The 12,091-nt window shown below is 38.1% G+C and overlaps 1 protein-coding gene across 1 annotated transcript in view; it reads right to left on the minus strand.

The window, feature by feature from the left end:
- LOC306875608 (piezo-type mechanosensitive ion channel component 2) overlaps positions 1-12,091 on the minus strand; it is a gene marked incomplete at both ends in the record, with an annotated part of 550,584 nt that overhangs the window by 282,547 nt on the left and 255,946 nt on the right.

Here is a 12,091-nt window from a genome sequence, read left to right on the forward strand (position 1 = left end):
TGCTAAGTTTCATGGAGATTAACTCTAAAACACAGTATTTCTATAGTAAATGACCTCAAAGTGCAATAAAATGTTCATAATATTCACTATGTCTTCATATCATACGATAGATCTTCTCAACTTTGCCTCTAGGATCACTGCTGTCAATCAAACTGTTCTTTAAGTATTTGATATTATTTAAAAAAAAAATATTTCTGTGAACTGAGTTTTCAACTCAAAATCAATCAAATCAATGCAGAACTATTCTTTAGACTCTCTAGGTCAATAATTATCAAAAAAAAGTTGAACATTTGCATTTGCACAACTATAAATCGGTCATTTTATAATGTGTTCTTTACATAGTGTACCCAAAGGCCTATGAATCCTAAAAGAAATCCCTCAAATTCTCATAACGGTGTAAAATTATGCATAATTTCATTCTAAACAAGCATGCAAAATTTGAAGAGAGTTTGGGCAAAAAATAACACTATAATAGTTTTAAAGGTTAAAAACAATGTGTTATATGAGAAATTGCAATTTATAACCACTAGATGGCAGCGGGAGACCACTAATGGGCTCATTCAACTAACTCAGTGGTTCTCAAACCTGTCCTGGGGACCATTTCAATAAGGAGGTTCAACCAACTCTGAGTTTAAACTTGAACTCTGAGTTGACTTACTCTGAGATGGGAAACTCTGAGTTTTCTGTTACAGAACAGCTGAAATGAGTTAGTTTACTCAACTCTAAGTAGGTTGACTCTGAGTTAAGCACGTGCACCACGACTATGAAAAGTCATGATCAGCGGAGCACCGAAATTACGATTCACCATGGCAACAGCTCCCGCCAAAAAGACGTCAGCGCGCGTACCTCCGTCAATGCGTAACATTAATTCTTAATAACTGTCTATAACTTAATAACTGTTATAATATCTGAGGTGAAAACTGTAAATTATTGAACTAATATTCATTTTAATGGTATCTCATGGCCACAAAAAAAAAAGAAAAAAAAAAAAGAAAAAGACAGAAAAAGAAACAAGAACGTGGCAGCAGCTAAAAATGAAGTATAAAAACACAATTGAATCAAGGTAAAGCTTTAAACATGAAAGGTTCATGGGTGTGGGCTAAATGACTTTACAGACATTTGACATTAAATATCATTCAGTGTCTATTTCAATGCGCTGCAGCTTTTTCCACATAGTCTAGCACTCTTTTCACATAATTAAATATTCTCTAATCCAACCTGTTACATTTATTAATTAGAGTAATAAAATTAACTACTGACAAGAAGGCAGAGGGAGAACCTGGACCAGCACCACTGACAGATGGTCAAGTATTGGAAGATTTCTAAAATCCAAAAGTAAAAAGAATAACTTTTGCTTTTGTATTAGGAAATAAAGATGACCAAAAAATTGTAATAATTTGCTTATTTAACAGCTGTAGTGGTGGTTATGGCTCGTATACCCCTCCATCTGGCATCCTTCCATTTCATACAGTAATCATGCTTGTCATCAATGCATCCAACCACACTGGAAATCCTGAAGGAAATTCTGATTATTTCAGGTTACTTCCACAGGTCACAGAAAGATGTTATCAAGTGAACATCATTTATCAGATTAGCCTCATTTAAACCCATTGCTACACCACTGACCTACAGTCCTGTGATACTCCTCTTTGACGGATTTGTGCACAGGAAAAAATTTGTGCCCAGGAAAAAATTCCCAGAAAGAGCATGCACACTTTACTTAAAATCTGCATATCTTATAATGTGCTCTGCATCTCCGATGTTTAAAATAAAACTATAATTTCTTAACATGCATGGTACCGCTCAAATAAATATGCACATGAATACGGTGTAAAAAAAAATATAATAACATAATAGGCTATAAGGTATTTAGTCTTGTTTCCATGAAGGAAAAAAAAAAATATTAAAATATTATTTTATTTTCCAAATTTTGCGGCGTGAATGAATGAATGAGGTATTAAAACATCGCTTACAATTTAAAAAGGGGGAGGAGACCGAAAGAAACTCTGGGTTTACCAAAGGAAACCTGCTCCCGACCAGGTTAGGTTCACAGAGTAAGTTACCACGGTAACTGACTCTGAGTATAAGTTACCTCTCTTCCAGAAACGGGCTTGACTTACCCTGCTTTCCCGGGTTTGACAAACCTCCCATTTTGAAACGGAAAACCCAGAGTTTCCCTGATTTCAGGGTTAACATACTTAACCTTACTTAACATACTTAACCTTAATAGTTTTCACTTAACCGCTTTTCTGAAACGGGCCCCTGGAGTACCCCCAGCCCTTCACATTTTGTACAAAATGTGCAGTGCTGGGGGTACTTCATGGAGAGGTTTGAGAACCACTGAACTAACTTTAACAGTACTGTTCATAGGTTTGATGGATTGATGCTCATATATTATAAAATCACTGTTAAAACATTTGAAATCACATTTAATCAAACTTTACCATTAAATACAGAAATATCACACGGTTTCCACTGGGTCTTAAAAAGTCTTAAATTTAGTTGTATCAAATTTAAGGCCTTAAAAAGTCTTAAATCGTACAAGAAATTCTATATTATGATTTCAAGAGGTCTTAAATTTGGAGACGGAAAGTTCAGAATTGCGATATGGCTGAATATGAAAGATTAAACTTCAAAAGGCTATATTTAATTAAAAAAAGTCCGGTGCTGCGCTGCTTTGTGTTCTGCCTTTTCCAGGAAAACCGTTATATTTCAGCCAAATGCGACATCTGCTTGCAGAGAATGAATCAGTTAACAGAGGCTAAACTAGTGTGTGTACGAGTTTCACTGCACGATTCAGTCTATTAAAATACATTTAGAATGATCACATAATTTAAGATATGGGGGCAGAAAATGTATAGCCTATATTTAAGGTATATCATTTCATATAGTTAATATCACACGAAGAGTGCCAGTCTTTTCTTCAAAAGTCAGCATGATTTACAAATGTTACAAATTGTATGCAACAGTTCAATAAATAAGAAGTTAATATTAATAGACTTACATTCCTGCTTTTGCTCTATTTCTACAACAAAAATAATTCCAAATACAGCCACAGCACTGTTTTGCGTCTCTGAGCAACATGACGGTGATTCGTTCCTGAATGAATCAACCTTTTAAACGATTCAGTTCAATCGCAATGACTCACTTATTAACAGTGACTCGCTGCCACCTGCTGGCGATTTTAATTTCACATTTAAAGTATCTTCATTTTTTAAAATAATTTCAAACATCAGTTTTCAATGTTTTATGTTTCAAATATCAAAACATTATTTATGCATTTGTAACTGCAGGTTAGCATTCTATGTAAATAACAGACCACTCAGATCATTAGAATCAAGTCAGTTAGAAACACCAAGGGTTCACACAAAACAAGGGGAGTCTGCTTTTAGCTATTATGCTGCCCACAGTTGGAATCAGCTTCCAGAATAGATCAGATGTGCTTAAGCATTAGCCACATTTAAATCTAGACCCAAATCTCATCTGTTTAGCTGTGCATTTGTTGAATGAGCACTGTGCTACGTCTGAACTGACTGCACTGTATTCTATGTAATCATTATCTATTCTTAACTGTTTTAAATTAATTTTAAATCAATTTCTATATCATTTTAAAATTACTTTTTATTTTTTTAATTCCCTGTTTTTATTGTTGTGCTTATTATTTTTAATGACTATTTCACTTTATTTTATGTAAAGCACTTTGAATTACCACTGTGTATGAAATGTACTATATAAATAAACTTGCCTTGCCTTGCCTATGTCCCTCTGAGCTGCATTAAAGAGTGTGTAAATACATCTAAATGAGGGTGCTTTGCATAGATACACTTCATATGCATTGCAAAGATACATTTTGTTGATACTGATTTCATTTACATTTACATTTATGCATTTAGCAGACGCTTTTATCCAAAGCGACTTACATTGCATTCAAGTTACAGTTTTTAAATTTTATCAGCTCTTGCTTTCCCTGGGAATCGAACCCATGACCTTGGCGTTGCTAGCGTCATGCTCTACTATTTGTTATCATCATGTAGTTCCTTGATTCACGAATTTCATCCAGTGCCTAATCCCTTATCAAATTTACATTATTAACACAGTTAAATTTCATATTAACACCACTGTGAAACTACAACAAGAGATACAGCAGCAATCAGTTATAATGAATTTAACTTTATTATTTTGAATTTAAATTTAAAAAAACTGCATCACTGAGAAACTATGGAATGCCATACCTGCCATAAGTAGAAATAAATAAATTTACAAATTTAAAAAAGCAAAAATAAATAAAAAAAGCCAAAATATATAATTATTTATAATTTAATTTCCTTATTTATTTATTTTTTCATTTTTTCACATTATTTATTTATTGTACTTATACATTTATTTATTTTCACATTCATGTATTTATGTATTTATTTCTACATTTATTTATTTTCACATGTATTTATTTCTACATTTCTTTGTCCGTAGGGTAATGAGGAGGGCATGTTTTACCTCAGGAATAGCAATGGAACCAGAGTAGTCGAGGGGTACGCTTTGAGGCCACGTGACACCTTGTGGTGCCCAAATGAAGTACAAGAAGTGTAGTCTACATGATGCCCCTGTTGATAGTGTGGGATGAATGATTTAGAGGGGCAATATGGCCAAAATGTTATATCACGGGTTATTATTTCAGTTTCATGTGGGGGGTTGTTTCGGCTGGGAAGCGTGCAATCTGTGATCATGTGCATTTGCTTTCTTATGCGCTGTTTTTTTAGGTTTCATTTTCAATGCATACAACACTTGTTTCCAAGATTCGGAATAAAAGGAAGCATCAGTAACTGTAGAAGATTTGGCGCGTTGCACCACTTCGCATGTGTACGGTCACCACATCAACTGATTATAATGGGTTCTCTTGGTGTAGACACCGCTTTAGATATGAATTAATCACACGTCTTAGGCTGGAAATATCCAGAATTAGGTCAAATAAAAGGTGTCCATGGGAACGGAGCTAGTGAAACACACATGCCATGCATTGAAAATACAAGCATTATTCTCATCAAAACAGCGCCTGTCTTGTGCCCTCAGCTTTTTGAGCTAACTGCATTTTTTTTAATGTAACCAAAACCCAAAAACAACATTGACAGCATCAGAAACAAACCGATAAACTGATGTTCAGGGGCTTTTTTTAAAAACCGTGTTAAAGGTATGCATCATGAATATTGAATGCCATGTTCTTAATTCCAATCGATAAATTCAGTTAAAATAATAAAGAGGTGTTACTAGTAAAAATCCAATCAGTGTCAACAAAAGCCATCAGAGCCATCATTACCAAATGCATTTACACGGCAATTAGCCTACAAATACATAAAATGTTATGAAATTAATGTTTTTAATTTTGAAGGCAGAAATATGTCAATATGTCCATCAATTAAATTATACGTTTAACATGAAATTAAAACAGGTGGCGCCACTGTCTTAACGAGTGAGTTCAATCCATCTGATTCCTTCAAATAGGTTACGCTGATTGCGAAAACACCACTACTTATTACCGTGGTTCAGCTGTCGATTTGTTTCTGTGATAATTATACAGTATATAGGCCTAATGTGCCTATTTAAAAAAATAAAATAAAATCTTTTCATGACAAAGTTATCAAAAAGATGGCAGGTAGGGGACATGTTCGGGGGAACACGACTTCTTATGTTGAGAGAACGACATGTATTTCTCGTGGCCATGCGTTTAATGCACGAACCTGCGTGACCATAGCAACCTTGGATATTCAGAAATGGATATTATGAATACATGAATATTTTGTTTTGAATTTAAGAAAGTGCAGAATTAAGAATTATTATATTAACCCATACTGCACATACCATGCAGGCCAATATGTAGCCTAATATTCTTTCTTGCTTTCTTATTATTATTAGTACTGTTAGTATCAGCATCATCATCATTGTCATAGCCTATATCCAAAATAAAATTAAGGCTGTGGCTATTTTCACTAAGTGTAAATAGCGATAGATGCTATTTACACAAAGTGCAAATAGCATATTTTCTTAGCGATAGATGCTATTTACACTAAGAATCCGTAACACTCATCAAAGCTTGGCGTGGGTCTAACACGGTAGGTTATAGACCGTGTAGCCTAACTGCAAACCAACAGTAAGAATTTTAATTTGATTAAACCAGGGGTGGCCAAAGTCGGTCCTGGAGAGCCACAGTAACGTCAGCTCCATCCCTAATAAAACACACTTGAATAAGCCAATCAAGATCTAGGTTTTAAGCCAGGCAGGTGAGTTTTTAATGTTGGATCTAAACTCTACCGGTCTGTGGGCTCTCTAGGACCGGTTAAACGGTTTAAAAAGTCATTGGTTATTTTTAAGGAATAGCCTAAGTGATAACCACGTTGTGTGTGCATGACACACCAGAGAGATTATTTTAACTGTTTAACCGTGGAACTGCGTTTTCTTTCATTTGGTTAATTAGGCCCCTAAGTGAAATATATTTAGCATATTTATTCCTTTTGTATGTAGACTATGAATTTATCCTGGGTTTTATTTTTCGTTCAAAAAAGCACAGGTGCGTGATGTGATGTGTGAATCATGCTCTTTTGTGTATCATATTTAAGCTTGTAGGCCTAAAACTAAAGTTAAACAAAATTAATAATAATAATAATACAGACTCTTATCCATTCTTAGGCCTAATTTAATTCTAATTTATCATAATCTTGTCGGCTAATGATCGGTTAACGAGCTTCGGTTAAAGAGCAGGTATATAGGCTGAAGCGCAGAGGAGAAAGAACTGAGACCAAAATGTAGGCTAATCCAAAATAATAACCTACGTGAATGGATTTAAAAAACTTTGTGATGACATTAATATTTTAGCTTAAATATTCTTTTAACATTTTGTTTTGAATTTAAGAACGTGCAGAAATTAGGCTATATATTATGCTACCTATATTCTTCTTCCTATTATTATTATTATTATTATTATTTTATTAGCATGTAACCTAATTTATAGGCTATCAAAAAATAAATAAATAAATGTATAGCCTAGGCCTTGCCTATGTTAAATTCCTGTACAGAGAACCCGTAACAGTCCCCTAATTGAATTAAAGAAAGAAAGAGAGAAATTAACACTGAATGGATTTAAAAAGCTGGATGGATGGGAAAGATAGTAATGTTTTTCTAGGCATGTCACATATCTTATTTTTAAATGAATTGATTATAACAAGGTTCATAAATGTTGCCTGTGGATGGCATATATCTGCAACACATTACGCGCACAATGTACAGGTAGGTTAATATAAGATTTTCTTAATTCTACTCTTTATTAAATTCAAAACATTTTATTAATGTATTCGTAATATCCGTTTCTGAATATCCAAGGTTGCTATGGTCACGCAGGTTCGTACATTAAAGGCATTGCCATGAGAAATAAATGTTGTTCTCTCAACATGAAAAGTCGTGCTCCCCCGAACATGTCCCCTACCTGCCATCTTTTTGATCATTTTGTCATGAAAAGATTTAGGCCTACATATAATTATCACAGAAACAAATCCACAGCTGAACAGCGGCAACAGGTATTGGTGTTTTTGTAATCAGCATAACCTATTTGAAGAAATCAGTTTGATTGAACTCACGCGTTAAAATAGTGACTTGGTGCTACCTAGTCTCTGTTTCAGTTTCACACAGATTGCACACTTCCAGCCAAAACAACCTGAAAAAGTGAAACTGAACAAGTGAGAACTGTGAGAAACACACAGACATCAAAAATCAGCAAATGAATCTCAACAATGGTAACAACAACAAAAAACAAGATAAACTCTTAACATCACTAAAACAGGCTACAAAAAGTCACAACAAAAACACAAGCAAAATAATACATGCAAATAAAGAAAATAATAAGACCATTCAGCTACGTAATTTATTCACACGGCAGAGCAAGCTGGGAGTTTCATTTTATGCTGGCACCCAGCATGCATTACAGCATGAAACTTCTGTCACCATTGTTGAGATTCCTGTGCTGACTGTTGATGTCTGTGAGTGTCTAGGTGATGCAGGAGTTCAAAATGTTTTTACAATTCTTAAAAATCACTGATTAGTGAAACATTGTTCAATCTGATGTTGTAGAATCACAGAACTACTGCAATCAATAAACGTAAAACAAATAAAACACCCATGTAAATAAATATTAAAAACTGGATGAGATCAGACATTAGACCAAGATGGCGGCGCGAACACATCGCGAGGCTCAGCGTCTCACCAGTTTTTGCAATTTTGCAGTATTTTTCCTGCTCATCTCGGGTCTGTTCTCACTGAACAGCTTTGCCTTAACATCATACACCCGACAGGAGCTTTTGGATATCGGTCTGCACTTTTCCAACAATCTTATAACCAATCATCGACTCATCCCGGAGATCTCCAGAACACCCGAGGCAACGCACTCTGCTCGGCCGGGCGGAAGTGCTCACAGGCGGCGCCGAGATCGTAAACAAAGGCGGGGGAAGCGTGGAGGACTAAGAGCTAAGCTAAAGCTAACTCCGCACCGGCTCTCTTTACCCAGCATTTTCCTCGCTAATGTGCGGTCATTGGTGAACAAAATGGATGAAATACGACTTCGCATCACCCATAGTAAGAAACTTTTGGACTGCAATGTCATGATTTTCACTGAAACATGGCTACATAGCGACATACCCAATAATGCTATTGATCTAACCGGACGCTACACGCTCCGAGCAGATAGAACGGCAGATGACTCCGGCAAGACCAGAGGCGGAGGATTGTGCATTTATGTAAACAAAGCTTGGTGTACGAACTCTGACATTGTTGGAAAACACTGCTCACCTAACCTAGAGTTTCTCATGGTTAAATGTAGACCTTTCTATCTGCCGCGGGAGTTCACTTCCACCATCATAACTGCAGCCTATATTCCCCCGGATGCTAATGCCAAGCTTGCTATGAACGAACTGCATGCGGCCATTAGTAAACAACAGACTGTACACCCGGAAGCTGCATTTGTTGTTGAGGGTGATTTTAATCACTCCAACTTAAAGACAGTGCTCCCCAAATTCCATTAGCATGTCTCCTGCCACACTAGAGGAGAAAAAACTTTGGATCATGTTTACACAAACATCGCTGGAGCTTACATCACGACTCCCCTCCCCCACCTCGGACAGTCTGATCACCTTTCTTTGTTTCTCACCCCCAAGTATTCACCCCTCATCAACCGTGTGAAGCCATCAGTGAAGACCATCAAAGTGTGGCCAATGGGAGCAGAGTCTGTACTTCAGGACAAGTTTCAACACACGGACTGGAGTATGTTTGCTTCTCAGGCTGCCAGTGGCTCTCACACGGACATTGACATCTATACCACCTCTGTACTGGATTTCATCAATACCTCCATTGACAGTGTCACAACAGAGAAACAGATCACAACGTACCCTAATCAGAAGCCATGGATGAACAAGGAAGTGCGGCTCTTGCTGAAAGCCCGCAACACTGCTTTCAGATCAGATGACGCTCAGGCCTACAGCATATCCAGGGCTAACCTGAAGAGGGGCATCAAGAAGGCCAAGCACTGCTACAAGCTAAAGGTAGAGGAGCATTTTTCCAACTCTGACCCCCGGCGCATGTGGCAGGGCATCCAGGTCATCAGTGACTACAAGCCATGCAACTCCACTCCAACGGTCACAGACGTCTCCTTCCTTAACGAGCTAAATTACTTTTATGCTCGCTTTGACAACAACAACAAGGAGACAGCCACCAAGATCACACTCTCAGGAGACCATCAGACCCTCAAACTCACCTCCACAGATGTCTGCACAGCATTGAGCCGGATCAACGCATACAAGGCTGCTGGCCCCGACGGCATTCCTGGACGTGTGCTCAGGACATGTGCAGAGCAGCTCGCAGGGGTCTTCACAGACATTTTCAACCTGTCACTCACCCAAGCAATGGTGCCAACATGCTTTAAGTCCACATCCATTGTGCCAGTGCCGAAACACTCCTCTCCAACGTGCCTGAATGACTACCGCCCTGTAGCACTCACACCCATTGTTATGAAGTGCTTTGAGCGACTGGTCCTGGCACACCTCAAGAACTGCCTCCCACCCACACTGGACCCACACCAATTTGCCTATAGAAGCAATAGAAGCACTGAGGATGCAGTAGGCACAGTACTGCACTCGGTACTCACACACCTGGAAAACAACAACACATATGCACGGATATTGTTTGTTGATTTCAGCTCAGCATTCAACACCGTCATCCCCTCCAAGCTGACCACTAAACTTGGAGACTTGGGTGTTAACACCTCCCTTTGCAACTGGATTATGGACTTTCTGACCAACAGACCTCAGCATGTGACCTCAGGCCACACCTGCTCCACCACCATCACACTCAACACCGGCGTACCACAGGGCTGTGTGCTGAGCCCATTTCTCTACTCCCTCTACACCCATGACTGCAGGCCTGTGCATGGATCCAACTCCATCATCAAGTTTGCTGACGACACCACAGTGATTGGCCTCATCAGAGACAACGATGAGACTGCCTACAGGGAGGAGGTACAGCACCTGGCTGCATGGTGTGCTGACAATAGCTTGCTCCTCAACACCAGCAAGACAAAGGAACTTATTGTCGACTTCAGGAAGAAGAAAAGTGGAACGCATGACCCCATCCACATTAACGGGATGGTTGTTGAACGTGTCTCCAGCTTCAAGTTCCTGGGAACCCACATCTCGGAGGACCTGACCTGGACCACCAACACATCCAGCCTAGTCAAGAAGGCTCACCAATGCCTCTTCTTCCTTAGAACACTGAAGAAGAACCACCTGTCTCCAATCATCCAGCGGAACTTCTACCGGTGTGCAATTGAAAGCATCCTGACCAACTGCATCACAGTCTGGTATGGGAACTGCTCAGCTGCTGACCGCAAGGCACTACAGAGGGTGGTGAAAACTGCCCAACGCATCACAGGGACACCACTCCCTGCCATTGAGGACGTCCAGAGAAAACGCTGTTTACGTCGAGCTCGCGGCATTCTTAAGGACTCCTCTCACCCTGACCATAGACTGTTTAACTTACTTCCCTCTGGGAGGCGCTTCAGGAGCCTCCGAACAAGGACAAGCAGACTCAGGAACAGCTTTTTCCCTACAGCTGTTTCCCTACTAAACTCTGCCCAATGATACCCCCCTCACACACCACTACAAACTCTTTACCCCTCCCCATCATTAAATCGATTAAAAAAACAAAACAAAAAAAACAACCAATCTACACACTGAGTACTATGTACTGTACATTTTTATTTCTATGCACTTCCAATGTTCATTGCACTAGTGTTTATATATCTCAATTTATAGCTTATTCATATCCATTTGTAATCATTTTCATAGTTTTTACTCATAGTGTACATACATTTACTGCACAATCCATCTGTATAGTATGTTCATATCACCCATCTGTATATCATACTGATAGTATTTAAAAACTTGTAAATTATGTCCATAGTACTACTGCCTTATCTGTATATTCTGTACATATGTAACATATTGTAGGCACTGTATATCCTGTACCTCTGCTTATTGCACTTCTGGTTAGATGCTAACTGCATTTCGTTGCCCTGTACCTTACATGTGCAATGACAATAAAGTTGAATCTAATCTAATCTAATCAGAGATTCAGATGAGTCCACAGTAATTATGGCATCATAACATAACCAAAATCATGTGGTCCGTTTCTTATTGTTGTAACAAATGTGCTTTTTGAACACGCAGTTACATCAGACAGAAAATGTTTCATGGTAAGAGTCTAGCTTCAAGCGCACAACTAAAGCAAACAAACACTGACCCCCATAATGGTAACTACAAACTATTATAATTAGATGTTATAAATGTTATAACTTTCAGTAAAACTAAACTGGTTTCACACTCTGTGAAAGTGTCTTAAAGCTGAAGCTGGAAGTCAGTTGTTGTTGTTGTTCTTGTGTTTCTGCTTGTTTCTCTGTTCTTCAGTGATTCTGCTTGTTATCATCAGGTGTTCATCAGAATTCACTCACTTCCTTTTGATCACTCGGTCAAGTAAACTAATGTAGGGAATAGTGAATGAGGGT

Source organism: Barbus barbus, assembly GCF_936440315.1.
Source record: "Barbus barbus genome assembly, chromosome: 10".
Lineage (NCBI taxonomy): Eukaryota > Metazoa > Chordata > Actinopteri > Cypriniformes > Cyprinidae > Barbus > Barbus barbus.